Source organism: Diabrotica virgifera, chromosome 2 (assembly GCF_917563875.1).
Source record: "Diabrotica virgifera virgifera chromosome 2, PGI_DIABVI_V3a".
Taxonomy (NCBI): domain Eukaryota; kingdom Metazoa; phylum Arthropoda; class Insecta; order Coleoptera; family Chrysomelidae; genus Diabrotica; species Diabrotica virgifera.
Window position 1 is genome coordinate 274,452,114 of NC_065444.1, and position 24,655 is coordinate 274,476,768.

Below are 24,655 nucleotides of genomic sequence, written 5' to 3' on the forward strand. Positions count from 1 at the left end.
AAAATAAGTTTTAACATTGTTTTGATAAAACATTTTTGTATCTAAGTCCTCTTTCATTTTTGGTATAACTTCAATAAAGTGTTTATTAATGTCATTTATATTCCATTTGCTACTTACATCAAAACTTTTCTCATGCTTATCGTCATTTATCAAATATTTTAAATTGCTCCACATATCTTTGGCAGATCTAACATGAATATTTTTAAAAAATGATTTTTTTTCTTTTATAGTGACTGCTGATACTAAATTACGTAATTTTTTGTAGTTATTCCAATGTGCAATATTTTTAGAAATTTTGTAACTTAAAAATGCTTTGTCCCTATCCAGCATTAAAGCTCTAATCGTATCAGTCAGCCATGGAGCATATTTCTTTGTAATCCTGTAAGTCCTAATTGGGACATGAATATCAAGCAATGTAACAATATTTTCAGACAAAAAAGTTACTTTACTATCTACATCTGTGAGGTCATAAATATTTCTCCATGGTATGGACTCCAGATCAGATTTAAATTGATTATAATTTAAGTTTTTAAAGTTACGACCAGTAATAAATTTTGTTTTATTGGTTTTAACCTCACAACTTACCTTTAACATTATCATTTCATGATCACTTATTTCAGGAATATGTTTTATTTCAACTGAAATTATTTTATCCTCACTTGATGTGATCACATAATCCAGTAGGGTGGATGTAGATTTTGTGATTCTTGTTGCTTGATTTACCAGCTGTTTTAACCCAAGACCATTTAATAAATCAATAACGAATTGTGTAGAATAATTGCTAAAGTTTAATAGATCAACATTAAAGTCACCCAAGCACAGTATATGATCTACTAAGGGCAATATTGAAGATACAACTGTTTCAAAAGAGTCGAAAAAAGTTTTATAAAATATTTCATTGGGATTATAGCACACACCGATTGCTAATGTTTCATTTTTAAACGAAAGTTTTAACCATATCTGTTCTATTTCATTTGTTGATTGTATAATGTTATACGTTATATTACTCTTTAAATAAACTCCTACACCTCCACCCGTAGTATTTCTATTTCTATCAACTCTTACAAACTGATAACCAGGAATATCAATAATATGATTAGAAACACCTCTACTTAACCAGGTCTCACTTACACCTAATACGTCCAAATCATTATCCAGAACAAGCCTTTTTACATCATTAAAATGAGCAACTAAAGATCTAGAATTAATGTGAGCACATTTTAGATTATTCATGATTTGCTTAAATCGGATGCATATATTATATATTTAAATAACATTTCTTACAAATAGTATCAGTGGCTGCTTATAAATTATAATTAACAAAAAATCTCCCCAAATTACCTGTACTAATTGTAGTAAATAATAAATCTCTGAAATGTAAACAAGTATACGAACCTAAATAAAACAAAAAGCAAACTTTAACTGCCAGTAACAATACCTACTTAAAATTAGCAACTAATGCCCAATGTATCAATTAAATTAGAAAAATACTATTTTAAATACAGCATAGATACAAAAATACATAAACAAATAGATAAATAAACAAATCAGATTGAGATTTGTCAAGCTCCGAGCAATTGTCCCATGTAAATTTAATGTTTAATTAATTGCATTTATAAATTACTATGTCGAAAGGTCATTTTCAGATGATATGATATGATTAAATAAAATAAATAAATAAATTAATAAATGAAAATAGTTTCTGTCCTTGTGGGATCGGTACTCACCGGAGGGACCGCAGACGTTCGGATATAATTAGCGTCTCTTTGCAAAGACAATGACGTCAACTTTGCAAAGTAACAAGACACTTACTCAACACACACACTACACATGACACTAGGTACCTAACTGCAAAAATTTATCGTAGCTACCATGCCAATGGCCATTAGTTGTCGAGGCATTCGCTAAATAAAAAAATATGTTATTGTATATTTCATTATTATAATTGCAATATATTTATCGAATATCTTAACAAATTCTAAGAAGAACAGACTGTAATGACTTATAATGAAATAATTGTACTTTTTGGAAATAACCATGATTTGAATTTACCTAATTGTTTTTAAATTATTTCCATTTGCGGCAGCGGACAAAAGACAACGAAAATGTTTAAAGTTTGTTAATGTAAGGGGCGTTAATCGTAACAATCGGCATAATTGGACATACCCTAAACTGGATTCAGCAATAACACCTATTCTACATCAGCTCGAGCAGATATCCATTTCCAATATTTACCAGCCTCCCTACGTTGGCAGAAGATAATGTCGAAACGTCATCTGACGTACTCTATAGACTAATACATTTTTGAGGAACAGTGACTTTGAAGGGGATTCAACAAGTCCTGAACGTTTTACTCAGGACGAGCTAAATGATCTTATTAGAGATTTGAACCTTCCAAAGGAATCTTCAGAGTTGCTTGCCCCCAAATTAAAGGCAAATAATCTTCTTCATTCCGGCACCAAACTTACATACAGAGTGAGTTTTATGTATGGAAACCTCTCAATTATCTCGGAAACGGCTTGCACGATTTTTATAGTGATAATTACATTGTTGTCAGATCTTTCGTTTCTCTGAAAATCTAATTAAATTTCTTATTTCAAATGGAACACCCTGTATATTTTTTGTGTTTTAAAGTCCTTAAGAAATACTGATAATTTTTCATGTTATATTCCCTATACCTAAAGGCCATAATTTCGGAGGTATTGCTACATTTATTTAAAAAAATTTTTGAAAATTATAAAAATCAATTTTTTCGGCCCGGGTAGACATTATTTTACGTTCTTTGGATCATTGGGAACAAAACAGTTCTGTTGTAATTTTTCTCTAAAGTTAATAGTTTTCGAGTATAAACAATTTAAACTGAAAAAAATCGAATAATGACGATTTTCAAGGTTCAAAAACACAAATCAAAAATGTTATTTTTGAAACTGCGAAGTACACAAATTCAAGTTCAAGCCTTATTTTATCAGTTACCGATAAGTAATGTGAGCTTGTTTCATTCTAAAATATTGTTTTTTAATTGTTAATACAGTCCGATCGCCCCTCCTCTCATATGCGCTTCATTAACAATTAACAATAAAACGTGCCAAAAAATTTTATAGCGAGTCCCTAGAAGAAGGGTTTATCTTGAATTTGGGTACTCCGCAGTTTCAAAAATAATATTTTTTATTTGTGTTTTTGAACCTTGAAAATCGTCATTATTCGATTGCTTATAACTCGAAAACGATTAACTTTAGAGAAAAATTACAAAAGACTTTTTTTGTACCCAATGATCCAAAGAACGTAAAATAATGTCTACATGGGCCGAAAAAATTGAATTTTAGAATTTGTTTATAATTTTGTTTTTAAATAAATGTAGCAATAACTCCAAAACTATGGCATTTAGGTATAGGGAATATAACATGAAAAATAATCAGTATTTCTTAAGGACTTCAAAACGCAAAAAATATACAGGGTGTTCCATTTGAAATAAGAAAGTTCATTAGATTTCCAGAAAAAAGGAAGATCTGACAACAATGTAATTATCACTATAATATCGGCTGCATTAGAAAACCCCTACCCACCAAAATCTATCAAAATCGTGCTAGACGTTTCCGAGATAATTGAGGGTTTCTATACATAAAACTCACTCTGTATTACCGTAACAGAGAAAAATATCTTTTGCCGTTTATTTCTCAGCAAAATGATATGGTTTTTTGTAACAATATTAAAGGACTGTTAGAAAAAATGGCTATATCAGAGTATATACCAGATCACTGGTGTTTATTTATCGACAGATTCAAACGAAGTTTAAAGTGTGTGCTCTACAAACTCTACATAATGGCAACAAATATGGAAGTACATATACCAATTGGGCATTCAAAAACATCACATCAGTGGGTGATCTGTGTTGATTTCAAGATAGTGAATTTTCTTTTAGACCAACGGCGGCTATACAAAATATCTTTGTTTTCTAACGATTATTTGAAATTTGTATTATGCTTTCGTTTATTCTTCGTGTGATGAATACAAAAGTATTAGGTGGATTAAATGAATGTTAATTTGATCGTCCTTATCCTTTTTCTCTAAATTGTCTACTACATTATGAATTGAGGTTCTAGTGATTTTGATGATCTAATATGTATGTATTATGTATAAATTTTGATATGCCTACACAATTTGGATCTATATTTAAAAAAATTATATAAATTTTCACACATGTTTTAATTTGTAAACATAATAAATATTTAAAATTAGATCCAATTTAAAATTAAAAAAATAACGTTAGAACTGTGTTATTATTTTCTAAACATAACAACTTTAAAACTTGAAACACGAATGCCCACATCATATTTACTTTTTAAAAAAATTTGATGCGTGTTCTCTCAAAATAAACTGTTTCAACAATTTTCAGTAAGTATATCTTACAAAGTGCAGTAATAAAGACAACATTTTATGATTCCAAAAATTACTTCGCCTCTCACCACTAACGAGATGGTTTCGTAAATTATATAGAATAAAGAAGTAAACAAAATTCTATCGCGCTAATAAAAATTTACAGCTGGTCATCTACTGACGCACTTCTTCTATTAGCTCGGGGAAATAAAGCCGGGATCCAACGGAGTGTGACGTAGCACTTTTCGCCAGTTTATGTTGCCAAAGGGAAATATTAACCCTTAACTTGGCGCGCCTATAACCGCTGTAAGAAAAATGTTTTTGCTTACTGGATGTCATTTTTAGAGGGCTCCATTATCAGAGTCAATTACAGTTTTTTTCCTATTTTAAATTTTTTGACATTTTATTGACATTGTATCCCATAAGATACACTACTAGGCGTACCGTACATTACAATGTACCTCGCAAGACACATTGCCAGGAACACTATAAAACAAGTACTGATGCCCAATAGATACATTGCCAGGTTATTAAAAAAATACCTCCGTATCTAGAAAGATACATTGCCAAGATGTATATTTGTAGTTTGGACCAATATATTAAATATTATTGGGTCATTGAATTAAAACAAAATTATCAAAATTCCACAAAATATAATGAAAACAATAAACAAATCTACAATAAATTGTTCCGCAAAAAGTCTTTAGAATTTTCAAGACTTTTAGCAAAACATTTGTAGATTTGTTTAATGTTGTCATTTTATTTTGTGAAATTTTGTGTTATTTCAATTATGAATAGATGCCATTTTCAGCCATACACATAGCATTGAATCAATTAATATATAATCATGTACATTTATAAATTATAAATAAACTACAATGATGATCAAACATTTATTTTTAAAACTTAAATTCAAAACTTCAAATAAAACTTGGGAACACTCAAAAAATAAAAGTAGATAGTAATTATAAGTATAAAAAAATACAAAATTTAGTTATTATGAAAATCATAAAAACAATTACAGGATTCCGTCAAACATAATCTCGCCCTACATTTTGTACAACTCATTGCTGTTTGTACTTTGCAACAGTTTCGGCATCGTCCTTTGGTTGTAAAAGTTGGAAAGTGTCCGAAAAGATCTTTTCTGACATCTTCTCCAGGTATATTCTACGAATATATGACGTGACTAGGAATCTTCTTTTTCGGTGTCATCGATAATGTCATCACGCCCAGATGGATGACGTCACTAGTATTATGCCAAAAAATCGTAATTTAAAAATAAAAATCGATCTGTTTCGGGAATTTCAATGTTTATTTAGATAATATCTAATGAATTTATGCGTTACTTTATAGACGCACTGTATATACTTAATATGTAAAAAATTGAATTCGATAATATGAAAACATACTGTAACATTTTTTTATACTAATACTTTCAAGAAATATTGACGGGACATACATATATGATTCATACATACAAGCTGGGACATACATACAAGCTTTTGGAGTAGATAAGAACATACGATAAATCATTACAAACATAATATACCAAATGTTTTTATCACTTTTCTGTTAATCCTCTATAGGGCAAAGTAGCTAATAAGAAACAGTTAGTATTTGTCCGTATACCGGGTGACGTATCCAAAAAGATACTCATTCAATTTTCATCAGTACCTGCCAATGTATATTCAAGGATACTATCTAAATTGGCGCTAACCTGGCAATGTATTTTCAGAGATACTACTTTTCAAAGTGATCCTATCTGTTTGTATATAAACAAATCCTGAATATTATTTTATACGATTGTTTGTTGCAGGCCTGATTATCTGGAATTATAGTTTACCAATTCATATACATAATAACTTAAAACATTTAAAAAATGAATTTACTTTCCGAATGACACAAACTAACACCTTTTTTGGAAGCCATTTTTAGCACGCTTACATAAAACGCTCTCTCATTGGTGGAAATCTCTGTGTATGACATTCAAATTAATTTATTGGTTAGGCGAATACTTTATGGAGAGGGTACGTTTAAAATCTCGCGGCAACTTTACGTATATATAGACAAATTAATTCTAATATACAACGTATCCTGGAGTACACTCCGCCAAGTTAAGGGTTAAACAAGTAATTGGACTTCGCAAGTCCTAGGTTTTCACCCAAAGTAATCGAAACTAGAACTGGAAGTCGATATCTGAACGCTTCGTGTAACTATGCGTCGATCGATATACGATTTTACTAATTTTGAGTCATTGTTACTAAACTTTGGGTAATCATTGTTTAAACAGAAGTGACTTCAAAACAGGAACTAAAGATTAAAACTCAACTTTTCAATACGCTTCGATTGATGTGTTACATGTACTATTTTTGCGACTATAACGGCACTTCTGGTTAGAAATTTTTAAGCGGAAATGATATAAAAACCAAAACCAAAATTTTTTCTCATCTTTCTAAGGCACGTCGAATGATATATCGCTTATACTATTTCGGTGACTTTAGAACAGTTCATACGGTTGGAACTCTAAAACCGAAAGTCTGGTGTCAAAGGACATCGTACACATCTTATGGAAAATATAATGTCACTCAAATTCAATAAAATTTATACGAATAGATTCGTTTTAAATTAACGGTCAAATCTTATCATTGCGCCAACTCTTAATTATGATTAATTACGGCGCAAATTGCAATTAAAGTTTATCGAAATCACATTTTTGGAGTCAGTAAAACTGTCAGTTACAATCACTATTGCTCTGGGTGCTATTCAAAAGAGCTTAAACCCCGCTGGGCCTAAGCGGATTAGTGAAACTAATCAGCTGATTTATGGAGTACCGACAATTTGGGTATTATAAAATATTTTTTCTCTCTCTAACTTATGTACGTATCCATTTGATTTCAGATTTATTTATATCAATTTCTGCTCTTATTATTGAAAATATGGAGTTGGCGCAATGATAAGATTTGACCGTTAATTTAAAACGAATCTATTCGTATAAATTTTATTGAATTTGAGTGACATTGTATTTTCCATAAGATGTGTGCGATGTCCTTTCTCATCTTTAATACCATCCTTGGTTTATAAGCTTTCATTCAACACCTCATTTGTCATTCTATCTGTATTAATAATGGAGGAGTTGTATTAGTGGACGGAAAGTCAGATGAACAGACAGTCATGAAACCGGAAGTATATATTTGTTCTCTTTTTGCGAAGTAGCGTCGAGTAATATATCACGTGTTCTATTCCGGTGACTTTAAAACAGTACTTCTGGTCGCATTTCTAAAGCCGGAAATCCTAGGTCAATTTTCGCACATTTAGTATCATCCTTGGATTATAAGCTTTTATTCGACACCTCAATTGTTATTCTACCTTGTATAGTGACGGAGGAGTTATATTCGCAGTCCGACGGGCAGACGGACAGACAGCCTAGGTCAAATATCTCACATTTAGTACCATCCTTGCATTATAAGCTTTCATTTGACACCTCATTTGTCATTCTACCTGGTATATTGACGGAGGAGTTATATTCGCGGTCGGACGGACTGACGGACAGACAGCCTAGGTCAAATATCTCGCCTTTAGTACAATCCTTGGATTATAAGCTTTCATTTGACACCTCATTTGTCATTCTACCTGGTATAATGACGGAGGAGTTATATTCGTGGTCGGACAGACCGACGGAAAGACAGCCTAGATCAAATTTATCTCCTTTAGTACCATCCTTGGATTATAAGCTTTCATTTGACACCTCATTTGTCATTCTACCTGGTATAATGACGGAGGAGTTATACGCGGTCGGACAGACCGACGGACAGATAGCCTAGGTCAAATATCTCACCTTTAATTTCATCCTTGGATTATAAGCTTTTATTTGACACCTCATTTGTCATTCTACCTGGTATAATGACGGATGAGTTATATTCGCGGTCGGACAGACCGACGGACAGACAGCCTAGGTCAAATATCTCACCTTTAGTATCATCCTTGGATTATAAGTAGGGAGCGGATTTTATGCTAAATGCATATTGCATGCATATTTCGCATATTTGAGAACTTTACTAAATTTTGCATATTTTTAAAGAAACATGCATATTTTGTGCCTATTAAAAAACATTTAAGTCCCAAAAAAATTTTAAATTTTTTGATTTGACACAAAACATTTTCCCGCACAGGCTGTCGTATCTATTAATTCGAGAACTACCTGAAGAGGACGGCTCGTTCACTGCCTTTCATTTTTTCTTAGAAAATACCCGATCTTTAGACAAAGTAATTATAGTGCTTATAGTAACCCCTTATAAAATGATTGTAGGATATTAAAGTGATGAAGGATGGTTTACCCGGAAATCCGAATTTTATTTACTTTTATTATATTTAGTAGGTACCTATAATTCTGGTGATTCTTTTAAATCCTCTATTGTTAAGAGAATTTACACCTTTAACCTTTAACTACCCGCGCATCAAGTTATAACATAACTACACGCGTGGCATACTTTATACGTCACAAGAAAATACACTTAAAAACAGCGGATTTGTTTATTTTTTTTTTTTGAAAAAAATACACTTAGTTGTTTGTTATAAACCTTATTTGGCATCAGTGAATACTTGGAGTTCCTTCTCAGCAAGCCAATTGGGACTTATAACTGGAATCATGGAATAACTGGATTCCATGATAAATAAAATTACTAATGAAAATTTTTTGAAATGCGATTGTTTACATGAGAAAAAGTATTATTTATAAAGAAAAATATATTTTGTGCCATAATGACTAAAAATCAATTGCAATATGTACTTATATTACGACTTATATTAATATAATCGTGGTGTATATTGTCCACCACCGGAAACAACAAATAATAAACTATAAATTACGATCTTCCCAGAACGCCGATTATAACGAAACTAAAACCAAATTGTAAAGCACATTCCAGTGATAGGTTAGAGAGATAAACAAGGTCAAAAACTAAAATTTTAAGTATATTTGCAATAGAATTCTTATATCTGGCGTACAAAATACGCCAGCGCGTGTAGTTAAAGGTTAACCATAGTTTTACGATTTTCTAACGGAAATTAACAAGTTATTTTAAATACGCCCCAATTACTTCTATTGATGTTGAAAGGAAGTTTTTCAAGTTATAAAAATATTTCATCCAATCAAAGAATATGTTTCCTCGTAAAGAATTTGGAAAAACACATTGTAGTGAATTATAATCGAAGATAATAATATATTTATAGTGATATTGTTGTTTTATTTTAAATAGGTAACTATTGGTAGCAGTTTTTGTAAAAACTGTAAATAAATTGCATATATTATAAAAAAATGATTTTATTTGAAAGATAATAAATAAGATTGCCGCCCCCCTATAAAAGAACCCCTTAGAATAGAATAGAACAGAAAATTTGTGGTTTCTCGAAATGCGCATTTTTTGAATTTTTGTGCATATCTTGCGCATATTTCGTAATTTTTTACCGCATATATATGCGCATATTTCATCAAAATTGATCGCATATAAATCCGCTCCCTAATTATAAGCTTTCATTTGACACCTCATTTGTTATTCTAGCTGGTATATTGACGGAGGAGTTGTGATTACAGACAGACGGACGGACAGACGGACGTGGATGATTCAAAGTTTTCACATTTTTTCAAAATTGGGTGAAAACAATATTTAATAGTGAAAAGAAAAGAGACCGGTTACCACCCCACGTTACTGTGAAATTAGTCGAAGTTTAATCTCATCCGTATTTTTTACTTAATAGTTCTAGAATAACTTTATTTTTTTAAATACGTGTATAATAGCCTGCCAGCTTTTAAATATAAAATATATCGTCTACAAGTAATAGCTTCAAAGTTATTCGAATTGTTTAGACGTTCAAAATAACAGTGATTTTGTAAAACGATTTTAAGTAATAAAAATGTTTTTGAAGTTATACTTCTTTGAGTGCGATTGGGGAAAATGTTGAGAGCGAATGTTTACAAAAACCCATGCGCATGCGCACACAGACAGTATGGAGTTGGTTGCTAAATATTTCAAGTTTTGCATGTATCAGTGCAAATAAAGTGTGAAAAAAATATATCAGTGTCTTTAGTTAATATATTTATTATAATTGTTGTGTCTTTGGATTTATTTTTCCTGGGGAATAAGATAAGAAGTATTATTAAGACGATTTTATATACTTCACTTGGTCTTTGTCACTATGTCCGAGAGGTCTCCGGTTCAAATCCGAGTGTTCTCTATTTTTTTAATTTTTTTAACAACTTGTCGAAACCCAAAAGACTCCATTTTCAAACAAATAAATGTTTAAAAATAATAAAATCTTTAGATTTCTTAGTTCGGAAACAGATTCTCTCTTATACCTATTCCCCATCCTTCTAAAATTTGCAAGGAAAAAAGGGTGATGAATGCAGAGACATGGGGAGTCTATATAGTTGCAGTCCACAACACATCAATTCACCGAGGCAAAGATCAACAAATCTGTCTCCTAGTACTCAATACGTGAGTAAGAACGTAGGTAGATAAAGGCATTATTTTTATTTTCGATTCAGAGATCATTACCATCTTTCTATGGACCATTTCGAACTCCTTAGTTCTCATCAGGAAAGCTACCGTAATGATGCTCTGTTAATTTTTTTAACTTTTGATATTGTTTTAATAAAACTTTTTGGAAAGTAGTGAGTTTTAAAATTAGTTTAGCATTTAAATAAAATAAAAATAATTGGTCAAAACAATTTTTATATTGGTCTTTACTCCTTTGCGTAACTAGGTCCATTTTCCGTTGGAATTTACCAGCTGAACAGAAGGGGTCGTGAATTGTAAGTTTTTTGAATTCCCTCTTGTCTTCTTCGCTTCAGCATCCATCTAGCTTGCAATTTTTAGAAGTCATTGATGTGTTACCAGGGAAATGGACCAATAAGTTTTCAATTTAAAAATCTTTTAGTAATATTTTTAATATTTTTCAATATTATTAATGTTGCTATTAGGATTGAACTTTACCTTTCAGTTGCCAGATGATGCTAGTCACCTACTCCATACACGTCAGTTGCAATGCGGGGATAAACTTTCATGGTTTGGTCACTTCGAGCAGAGAGCAGCAGGCCTGCGCCTCTCCGATGATGACTCCAATAAGAGTCGAAAATCGTCGATTCAGAGTAGTGGACTGCGCTCCCTGTTCTAAGTGAAAAATAAGACAATTGCCTTCGCATTGCAACTGAATAAAAATGTAATTTTTATTTTATTTTAAAAATAAACTGTTTAAAGTAGGTATATACAACAACGTTCTCCGCTGAACTGTTTGCTATCCTAAAAGCATTGGCTCTGATAGTTAACAAAAATAATAAGAGAAACATCATTATCACAGATTCACTCAGCTCAATATTGGCATTAAAACAACTCTATTCTGATCATCCACTACTACTTTTCATTAAAAAGGAACTGAAATATGCAGAAAATATGAATATTAAAGTTAATTTTATTTGGGTACCATCTCATACTGGAATCGAAGGTAACGAGGTTGTAGACAAAATAGCAAAGAATGCACCTAATAACCCAAACGCAGAAGAGAACATGAAAACCCTACACACCGCCCTGAAAGCATATTTCAAAGTAAATACTTTTAAAATATGGCAGGATACATGGAGGGACTCATCAACCAAGCTATACGAAGTTGACATTAACCACAATCAAATTCCACAATTCAAAAACAGAAGAGAGCAAGTAATCTTCACTACTCGATTAACCCATGACTACATACTCCAACGTGCCGATCAACCTGTGTGTGATTTGTGTAGAAGTGTCCTTACCGTAAAGCATTGTTTATTACAGTGTCCGAAGTATAAAGTGCAACATACCACCAACATTAAATAGTGCAACATACCACCAACATTAAATAGTGCACTCGGAAAAGACAGTGATACAAAAAGCATCTTCACATTCCTCAAAGACTGCAACCTCTTACCAAAAATATAGTATTTTACTTTACTTTGTATAGATTTAGAGCTTTTTATAATTTCCTATTGTTATGTTTAAAATCTATTTTTAATTTATAATTTTGTAACACAATCCATACACGCTAATAACCCTGCGTGGTTGATGCGTAATGGAAGGAAAAAAAAGTAGGTATATTTATTTCGTTGAAATCATATAATAGAAGTATAACTTTTTACGTGCGCACAAAGTGCACTCACACATTCTTTTTTTAACCCCTTTTGATACATATTTATGGTATTGTTAAACAACTTGCATTTGGTATGCGCAGAATTACCGGATTTTCATTATTTTGTGACTAATGTCATTGCTAAAAAACGTCTCTGGAATAAATAAATAGAATAACTTTTAAACTAAAAAATGGATCGATCTGAAATTCTGAGTTTGTTCGAAAATTAAATTATTAATAATTAAAAAAAGACGCCGAAATCTCTGCAGAAAACATATGGGTTTTCTTTATGTATTTTATAATATGAATTCTATAATAAACCTGGATCTGTCACTTTCCCGAACAGGCTATTTTTTGGTTATTTTCCTGTACTATATATTCACATTTCCAATATCCAAAAATTATTCATCAAAATCAAGATCGGTGCGAGATTTTTCAATTTTTTTTATTTCAACACAAATCACATAAAAATGCAGGTTTATGAGTAATTAATATCGAGTCAAGACGAATTTGATTTCAACGTTGCAAATCTTTATTAAAACGCCACGTGGCCATAAAAACAAAAGAAATTATTAGTTTATATCAAACGATATAAAAAATAAGAGGCAATATTTCATTATGATTTTTTAACAGGTTTGAGATGAACATTTAAGAATGGGGATCAACATAGTTGAACAAATATAACTCATGTGAGGATGACTCATGTGTACCACAGACAACTCAAAAGACAGAATTATGTTATGGTTGTGACCTTACACTTTGTCACAAAAAGATATATTAAATAAGTTAAATAAATGACTATGAATAAAAATTTATAACGATTCTCGATATAAAGTTACGTATTTTTTCAACATGTACAGGGTTATTCAATATATTTTGACCCCCCTGTAAACTGCTTTATTTACAGAATTATAAAAACATGTAACATAGAAAAGTTATTCGATTTTTAATTTATGATTTTTTGACATATGTATCGTACTAATGACGTCATCTATCTGGACGTGATGACGTAATCGACTATTTTTTAAATGAAAATATTGAAAAATGAAAAATATGAAAATGAAACATTAAGATAATAAAGGGTGTTCAAAAAAACTTTTTTGAAGTTATACTTCTTTACGATTGAGAGTGAAATTTTATAATGCCGGGCGCATGCGCCCACATACAGTATGTAGTTCGTTGCTAATCTTTCAAGGCAGGTATATATGTATCTTTATCAGCGCAAATAAGTCATTAAAAGAATATATTAGTGTTTTTAGTAAATGTATTATTTATTATAATTTTTGTGTCTTTGGATTTGTCTTCCTCGGGAATAAGATATTTTATAATAATAGTAAGTATGTATATCTAAAGTATTTTTGTATACTTCACTTGGTCTATTAAATTTGTCAGTACATATGTATGAGAAATCTTGGAAGCTGTCAAAGCAAAGGGAATATAGCTCAGTGGTAGAGAGTGTAACCGGAGATCGAGAGGTCCCGGGTTCAAATCCCGGACGATTCATTTTTTTTTAATTTTTGGTATCGTTTTAATAAGAATGTTTTAAAAGTGGTAGGTAAGAAAGTTAGTTTAATATTTAAATAAAATACAAATAACCTGTTAAGTATATTTATTTCTGTGAAATTATATAATAGAAGTATAACTTCTTACGTGCGTACGAAGTAAACACACATTCTTTTTTAATTAAATTAATTGTCACAAAAAGAAGAATGTATGTAATTTATTTAATTCAAAATACATTCTCCTGCTGTCAGAAAACAGAAATAAATGTTTATTGAACTTGGCAGCTTGAACATTGAATTTATGCAAAAAGCAATTTTATTTGTGCAACAAACTTTTATTTCTGTTTTCTTCAGTAGAAGATATTTTGAATTAAAAAAATTGCATAAATTCTTCTTTTCAATTAATTTAATTCAAAAAATATATTTTTTTGGACACCCCGTATAAATAATTATCTTAATGTTTATATTACTGAATAGAGAATTGAATAACCTTTCAAATGAGCTAGCACACGACCCCTATTCTCATTTAAAAAAATAGTCCATTACGTCATCACGCCCAGATGCATGAGATCTCTAGTACGATATACACACACCGGCAAAATTAACCGAACACGTTAAAAATTGGACATGTTTGATGTCTCGTATTTCATAAACCAGTGGTCCGATTTGAGTGATTCTTTTAGTATGTTATAGCCTTATTATTTAAAAATATCGTTGTAATAATATTGTTGCTAGACAGGTAAATACCATTTTATACCGGGTGTACCAATCATACTGTGTTTTTTTCTTAAAGTTTGGAACACCCTGTGGAATATTCTAGCATATGTAAAATATTAGAATTAATACTCGATTGTAGACTTAGGCTTGCTTAACATTTTCCTTTTCGATTCATTTAATTATGTGAGATAATAAAAAAGTTATGTGCGTTAACAACTATCCATGTTTTTCATCAATAAACCCTCATAGTAGGGGAGGAAAGTATACTAAATTTGCAGTTATGGGGACCTATTGGATTGTGAAGAGTATGTGCTAAAATTAGAAAAAGGTTAAGTTAAGTTTTCCATAAAGTGGGGGACTTTTTATTTTTTAATTTAATTTTCCATTTGAAACAATCATTTTTCTCCGATTATAGCGCTATTTATCCATAATTCGAAAAAATATGTCGAATAAAAGTTGCTTATTTTTACGTAAAGAATCCCCATCTGCAATAAAAATTGGGGGCTCCTATTTAAGATTTTAAATTAAATCCCCCACCCCACCTCCGTGGGGGCTCGTGACACCCCACGGAGAAGGGTGGGAGTAAATTAAAAATTATAAATATGAACCCTGCGGTATTTTGCGAAATGAACATCAGATCGTAAAACTGCAAAATACACATATTCAATATTTTTCAAAAATCTACCGAATGGCACCAAACACGACCCCCCACGGAGGTGGGGTGGGGGGTTACAATAAAATATTAAATAGGAGCCCCAATTTTTATTGCAGATTTGGATCCTTGACATAAAAATAAGCAACTTTTATTCACAACATTTTTTCCTATTATGGATAAATGGCGCTATAATCGGAAAAAACGATTGGTGGAAATGGAAAATTAAATTGAAAAATGGAGAGTCCCACACTTTATGGAAAACCTAACTTAACTTTTTTTGGTTGTAGCACCCACTCTTCACAATCCACTCCAGGTCCCAAGAACGCTCGAGTAATTGCAAATTTAGCATACTTTTCTCCCCTACTATGAGGATTTATTGATAAAAAACATGGTTAGTTGTTAAAGCACATAACATTTTTATTTTCCAACATAAGCAAATGAATTAAAAAAGAACATGTTAAGAAAGCATAATTCTACAATCGAGTTTTAATTTTAATATTTTATATATGCTGGAATATTCCACAGGGTGTTCCGAACTTTAAGAAAAAAACACAGTATGCTTTTTACACCCGGTATAAAATGACATTTACCTGTCTAGCAACAATATTATTACACCGATATTCTTAAATAATAAGGCTATAATATACTAAAAGAATCACTCAAATCGGACCGCTGGTTTATGAAATACGAGACACATGTCCCATTTTTAACGTGTTCGGCTAATTTTGCCGGTGTGTGTATATGTCAAAAAATCATAATTAAAAAATCGAATAACTTTTGTATTTTACATTTTTTTCTAATTCTGTAAGTAAAGCAGTTTACAGGGGATCAAAATATAGTGAATAACCCTGTACATCTAACCCTGTATTAGACGCGTAGTGATTATGAATCTTGCCGTTCTTCCAGAGATGGTATGTCCTTATTACGCCGTCCATCCACTTGTTTTTATTTTGGTTTGCTCGTTCTGCACTGCAATGACCAAAGGAACCTGGTACTTTTCTTATGAAAAGATGGTTTCAGTTAAATTGGCTGAAGCTGAAAGCAGAGAGGTAGCTTTGGTCATCCTTGTGATAAAAAGTTCTCATTATCCCAAGACTCAGAAATCAATTGTTCCTGAGCTTCCGAGGTTCAAAGAGTCGGTTTTTAGTCCATTTGAATAATAAATATTTCTTTAAAATACAGGGTGTTAGTACCTAAATATGTGCATCAATCTTCGGGGAGTGAATCTACATAAAAAAATAATGACAGTTTATTATATAAACGTTATTTGTTACATACGGAAATGCTTCGTTTACCAGGGTGGTGAAATTTTGATTACAATCTGACGATTTATTTATTGGTGTGAAAATGGTTGAGATATGCAAATCAAACGTGGTGAGTTTTACGAGGTAAATATTGCTCGTGTTTTGCCATATAATTAAGAATTTTGGCTGTATACCATATATTACAAAAAACCAATAAAATCCTTTATAAAAGGTATATTTATTAAAATTCCCTAAAAGAGGCTACATCACAAGCAGAACTAGTTTTCAATCTGATAACAGATCATCAGTGTTAACCTAAAATAAGTATAACCTGATAAGTTAAAGCAAACATTTTTTTGAAATTTTTGAAATACGGTTTTAAAAAAGTTTAAGGTTACTGGTTATACTCACAAGATACCAGATGCTAACATGCTAACCACCAAAATACAAAAATACGGGGTTTTTACCCGAATGTTTTTATATTTTGGTGGTTAGTATGTCAGCATCTTGTGAATATAACCTTAAAACTTTTTTAAACCGTAGTAAAAATTTCAAAAAAATTTTTGCTTTAACTTATCAGGTTATACTTATTTTACGTCAGCACTGATGATGATCTGTTATCAGATTGAAAACTAGTTCTGCTTTTGTGATGTAGCCCTTTTAACGGAATTTTAATAAGTAGGTATACCTTTTATAAAGGATTTTACTTGTTTTTTTTTAAGAATTTTATGTTCATCATTGTAATTGTCTCAATTTATTTAAAGGAAAACGTACTCCAGAGTATTAGGTACTCCATTGAAATATTTCAAATTAAAATCATTTTTAAATTCGTTTAATTTGTGACAACAATTTTTCTTCTTTTTTCATATAAAGGGTTGTTTTTATGAAAATAAAAACATTTTTTGTGTATTTTTCATTTCTTTAATACATTCTCAAAAAATAGCTAATAAAATACCATTAAACCAGAACAATAACAGAAAGTACCACTAATGAGATTTAACTCCTGGCCTCATTGTCGTATTCGTGCAAATATTTCTGGTATATTTCGTATTTACTCAATGTAAAAGTGCTGTCAGTTAAATTGACTAAAACAATGCATAGAGCTAGCTTTGGTCATGCAGATGAAAAGTTCTCAGTGTCCCAAGACTCAGAAATCAATTGTTTCTGAGTTATTAGAGCTTAAAAATGTCGGTTTTTGGTCCATTTTCAAAATCATGAATTTATTATTATTGAATGTCTAATATAACACATTCAATACACGACATATGAATCTCAATAATATCGTGCCTTATTATTTATCCGATAGGTTACCTTTGTTTTATTAGTTACGGGAAACAATTGATGCGATGATGCAGTACTCTTTATCACAATATATTAGAAAACTATTCAAATAAAAGATAATGAGTAACAAGTACTACATAGGTAGTTCAAAAATTTACTATGTAGCAGATGGATTTCTACTACAATGTTTTATAAAAATATCCATTAATGTTATATCCTATCCCAAGAAAAAATCTATTTTTCTAATATTTGGAGAGTTAATATATCATTAAAAATTCTAAGCCGTCCCTGCTTATGAGTGATACCATTTGTTTCACAACATAGTAAAATCATAGGAAATTTCCTGTTTACTTGTATAAACATTTATTATTCTAGAATGAATCCTCAAAAAGTCCCAGTATATTTCCCTTAAGTTTTGAGCGCTAAGAACCCTATGATATTATTGGTCTGAATTTTGAAAGATCCTTGAGTTGTAGTTGACGATTGGTCAATAGTTTTGGTCGAAAGATCGAGAAGAAATGCATCCGTTGGACGCGAGAGAGACGTGACGATGCAAGGCAGTTCTAAAAGTACTGAGTTCCAAAAACATGTTAGAAGATTAAACATCTTTTTGTGTGGAACTCAACTAACAGACTCGCAAAAAGAAACGCACTTTGCCGGCTTTAAAATGGTTTTCTTTTTATGGTAAAAGAAATGAAGGACTGGCAGTTTGTCCATTAAATATCAAAGAATATTATTACAATAGTTTCACAACATTTTACATGGATATATTCTTGTGAAACACTATTATTGTTATGCAGTTTGGTTTGCCGGCGGTAAAAAAGAAGTGCGTGGTTCCTGGTTCCTGTTTTTATGATGTTATGGTAACATTCCTGTATTGAAGTACCCCGATTATATTTGATTTGGTATCAATTTTATCCATTGTCCTGTGGTTCAAAATTGAATGTCTCCCCTCCCAGCCCCGCTTAGAATGGAAAATTTTGGATAAGTGTTTGAACGTGTGACATGGATTTTTGTTTTAAGGTATGGATAATGTTTATTTTAAATAATTCACAAGTGGATATTAATTTGGTAAAGGTTTTACATATTTAAATAATTTGTTTTCAACATGGATTCTTGAAAAGTTTTATGTAAAGTAAATTTAATGGCAGTGACTTTTGACAGCCATAAGTCAAATTTTTGTTTTGGTACACTGCTAAAAATAAATAAGGTTAAGAATTGTAAAACCATGTATTTGTTTTTATTATTCATTTCTTGTTTGAGAATATGTTTATTCTCATAATAAAAGGTATAAAGGTTTAAATAAACATTATAAAATGTACACATTTTCATTAATGTACACATTTTCATTTATGTAACCTCTTTCTTCAAGAAAATTATTAACAGATATCTAATACAAGCGAATTAAGTTTTAGAATAGAAGAAAATGTAATGGCATAGAAGCCAATAAAGGTAAATGATAGCCCAGTATAACCCCAACGAAGAATCTACGATGAATGTCCCCCCAGTTGGTTTCCAGTAAGTACTCGATATGAGAATTTGAGGATTTTTCAAACGGCGTCCCAATTTGTTTAAATAGTAGGAAAGTCCTCAAGTCTGTGTAAGTATCCTTTGCTTATTTGGTTATGTAGTTAGTCTTCTTTAAACCCTCCTACCCCTCCCAACGAATCTACGACACGCCACCGCACAAAAAATGAGCTGTCGTTCGCATGAAGGTTTGCGTGTCTGTTCCTTCTACTAGCCCCATTTCGACCCCCCAGTATCTTAGTAGATAGTCTTTCCTTGTCCCCATATGAGCAGACATGTAAAACGCTTCAACTAATCAAAATGTATCTAGTAGGTATCTTCCTTTAAAAAATTAATTAATATCATTTGCGCTAGGTACGACACTGATCTCTTAACCGACAGGTAATTCCAATTCATTGCCATGGAAAATGATGATAGATCTCTCATCGTACTAGAACATAGTACTTGTGTTAAAAATAATTGCAATATAATTTCAAATAGTAATTACTAAAATATTCTAGATTCTAGACGTTAAGAATCCTATTCTACAGTGCACAAAAGAATTAAAGAAAAATCGACTAGAATAGAAATAACGGTTATAATTAAAATGACTTTTGCTTTATATAGTTTATAGTTGATGTTGAAGAATGAATAACTACTCTAAGGTGAAATTGGGTTGGACATTCTACAAGAATGAACTATAATAGTTGGACTAAATTATAAAATGCTATAAAAAAGTAAGAACTAAAAAGGGATACCAAATGGGAGAAAAACAACTTAAAATAATCTGCTACGCAGACGATGCAATACTAATCTCTCAAATTGAAGATGATTTACAACGTACGCTGCACGAATTTAATATAACCGCCAGAAAATTTAACATGTTAATTTCCCTAAGAAAGACAACATGCATGGTTATAACAGCAAATCCAATAAGATGTAAATTGGAGCTGGAGGGTCAGATAATAAACAGATGATGGAGTTTACAATATCTAGGAATCACCGTATCTAGCTACGGAAAGCTCGAAACAGAAGTAGAAGATCGAGGTAATATAGCAAACAAAGCCGCGATAGCCTGAATGACACAATGTGGATAAATAAAAATATCGGAAAAGAAATGAAAGGCAGAATTTACAAAACTGTCATCAGACCAATAATGACATATGCGGCATAAACACGACCTGACACAGAGAGGACAAAAATATTACTCGAAACAGCGGAGATGAAAACACTTCGAAAAATAGATGGAAAATAACTATGGGACAGAGCTAGCAGTATCATACATACGACGGAGATGCAAGGTGTATAACATTAATAACTGGGTAAGAAAGAGAAGAATAGAATGGAATGACCACATAAGCGGAATGACAACAAATTAATAGGGTAGTCAGGACAGCGAGAGACGGTTTCCCAATAGGAAGACGATCAGTGGGAAGACTACGAAAACGATGGAATGACAACTTACTAGAGGCACATTGAAAAACAGACAGTCATGTCTATACAAGAAGAAGAAGATAATTTGTGATGACTAAATTTTAATATAGTAAGAAAAATATATCTAATAATACAATTTTAATTATTAAATATCATATAAAGGACATAAAAGCTTTAAAATGTGTTTATAGTCTCATTTCTAATGAAATACGATTAAAGCAATGGAATATGGAATTATGAGCATTGCAAACATTAACCAATCCGATCACGTCCACGGAAATACAAAAACGAAAATTTAGATTGTTATCCGACCAACAGTTATACATGCAGATGAGATGTAGATATAACTGAATTAATAGAAAATTCCTACATGGGATCATTCATCAACAACTGGGGCGGGAACTTATTGATTCGTCTCTGCCTTTCTCTATGTTTTGTGAATTAAAATCTGCATTTTTTGATAAGACGTATAGTTTATGGGACTTTCATACATTCATATATGTATTTGTTTTCTTTCATATACATATTATATCATTTATGGAATTTATAATGTCGAAAAATACCGGAGGGGGGATTAATGTTAATTTTAAAATGTATTTTTTTTAATTATTCAATTAAAGTACTGGACCGAATTTAAAAATTTAAATACTAATGTATATAGGGAATTTCAAGAACTCTCAAACGATCTCTTAATTCACCCTCATTGCTATTAAAAATGTTGGGGCGATTCTTACCCTAGTTTATGGGTGAACGTAAAATAAATCGAGAATATAGTCGATTCGCTAATCTGAAACACAACTGTCTAGTGATGTTGGTAATTTTTTTGGGAAGTTAGGTTGCTAGACGTGACTGGAAATTACTCCACAACCAAACATACCTGCTCATAGCCAATATTATTAATAGTAAACAAACCTAAATTACATAAATCTTACGCCAATCAATAATTACTTATTTACACCATTAAAATGTATTGATAAGAAATGAGAAAATTATTTATTGTACAAAATAAAAATATTTTGAAGAAATAAATTCTACAAAATTTTTTGAGTTTAGAATACACTCTCACTATTTCCAATAATTCTGCTTTTTTTAATGAAAGAATATTGAGCAGTTAATTTGTAAGGTAGGAATTTTTCGTATGTTTCCTACTCTGAATCTGTCTGCGCGAATTTAGTTCACCAAAAAAATAGGTCCCTTTTTAATAAAAAAATGACCTGTCGCTGGATTTTGAAAAATGTCGTAGTTAATGCCTCTTTTTTGTTATCCCCCAGCCACTCTGTATACATACCAAAGACATAAAATAAGCAGTATGTATGTATAATACTTAATAAGAAAAGAAGAAAGTAGATCAATGTGAAAAATTCTCGAAATAAACGAAACATGACTTTTACGAGTACAGTACATACGAGTTCAAGCTTGAGCTTTTAAGACCTAATGTAAAATATACAGGGTGTCCAAAAACTCTACCGACAAACGAATACAGGAGATTCATCAGATAATTTTAAGACAATTTAACCCAATTCACCTTTAATAGTCCAAAAATGCTTTCTAAGGGAACTAGAGCTCTTTAAAGATGGCGTCTTGTAATTAGTTTTTCTTAAATACCTCCAGAAGGCTTCAATTTAGAAAAACGAAAATTGGTATGCGTATTTATCTTTCAGAGATAAATCGATTCCATCCATTGTGAATTTCTAGGTCATAGGCGTCCGTTTTGGGTAAGGCAACGGTTATTTTGTCGCATAACTTTTTTGTTTTTAATTTTTAAGCATGTTTGACTATGGATTATTAAAGTGTGAGGTATTCTAGTACTAAAAGGTACTCTTGCTTCAAGTCGATAGGATACACCGTTTTCTAGAAAAATCGATTTGAATTTTTTTTTAATACAATTTGAATTTCAAAAAAGAATTAAAAAAAATATTTAGAAAAACGAAAACTGGCACGTTTATTTATATTCCAGAGATGAATCGATTTCATTAATTGCGTATTTCTTGTACAGGTTATATGCGCCCGTTTTGGGCAGGTGAAAGGTTATTTGATCGCATAACCTTTTTGTCTTTAATTTTTAAGCATTTTTGACACTAAGTATACTATTAAATTATGAGGTATTCTAGAACTAAAAGCTACTCTTGCTTGAAGTTGGTAAAATAGACCGTTTTTTTTGAAAATTCTTTTCAATTTTTTTTCAAATTTCCAAAACGAAAATTTTCAAATCGATTTTTCTAGAAAACGGTGTATCCTACCGAATTAAAGCAAGAGTACCTTTTAGTACTAAAATACCTTTTAATTTAATAATCTCCAGAGTCAAAAATGCTTAAAAGTTCAGGACAAAAAAATTATGCGATAAAATAACCGTTGCCCTAACCAAAACGGACGCCTATGACCGGTACTAGAAATTCCCAATAGATGGAGTCGATTTACCTCTGGAAGATAAATATGCTTGCTAATTTTCGTTTTTCTAACTAGAAGCGTTCTGGAGGTATTTAAGAAAAATTTATTACAAGACGCCATCTTCAAAGAGCTCTAGCTCCCTTAGAAAGCATTTTTGGACTAGGTGAATTGGGTTAAATTGTCTTAAAATTATCTGATGAATCTCCTGTATTCGTTTGTCGGTAGAGTTTCTGAACACCCTGTATGAACACAATAAAACAAGAAGTATGGCCGAGTGCCTTATATTATTGTGGGAAGTGTAAGTATACACAAAATAATCTAGGTGTGCAACCGCACTTTCCGTGACTCATGAAATTCTTCGAAATCTCTATATTGCTAGTGTATTAGCGTAATAGTCGATTTGATACAATTACTAATGAGAATGTTTTGGAATTTCAGAGTATTTAAAAATGAATAATACCATAAATATTTCTGTTTAATATGTTGCATTCGAACATTAATTTTTACTCAAACTTACATCAAAGAATCATTCTCAGAACTCTAGTAATGTTTGTAGTTACTTCCGAAACAGTAATTTGGCAATCATTATCATTGTTTCCTAAATATTTCCCCGTACGTCATTAACAACAAAACTGTGTCAGAGAATTTCCATTATCGTTCCTAACTCAAAACATAATCTAGCAAACAGTGTCAGCTTTTTAGTATTTTGTTTATGGCCCCTATTGTATTTACACTTAGATGTTTTTGTAATAAGATGTAAACAATAGTTATTTATGATATAAGTGTCAAAAGTACAATTTTAGGACACGCATGTGAAAGTTTGCAGAATGAGCGAAGCGAGTTCTGCAATTCACATGAGTGCCTTAAAAATGTACTTTTTAACACGTATATTATACAATATTTTTTCTACAAAACGTCTTATATATCAATAATTATAATTTATTCACTCTCAATTACAGGACAATATCTACAAAAACTTTTACTTGAACTTGACTGACATACCATTTTTATATTTTTCTTGACATTACATTAAAACTGCCTATACTGTCAATACGTAAATCATAATAACTATAGAATAACATCTTACTATTATTGTTGTATATTCTAACAAATTTTAATAGTTTTTTTCTACAAAGGTGTTCAAAAAGCAATAATACAGTTTAAATTAAATTTTAAAAAACCTTTTAAACCACCTTTTTCAAATTGCGCAAGTTGTACTGTTAATATTAATGTTATTAAATGAAATATAAATATTTTGACCTTTCACAATTTGACAATTCACTTTTAACTGCAGTGTCTTAAAAATTCTAAAGCACTAGTGCTTTAAAGTAGCATTTTTAACGCTCCTATGGAGTGCTAAAAATTACATTTTTAGATTACCCGAGGGTTTTGTGGTCGCTGAATAC

General features: G+C 31.1%; 1 protein-coding gene across 4 annotated transcripts in view; it reads right to left on the reverse strand.

Moving 5' to 3' along the window:
- The window catches only part of LOC114335736 (unconventional myosin-IXa), a 209,504-nt gene that overhangs the window by 145,525 nt on the left and 39,324 nt on the right, over nucleotides 1-24,655 (reverse strand). The gene's annotated exons all lie outside the window — the stretch shown is intronic.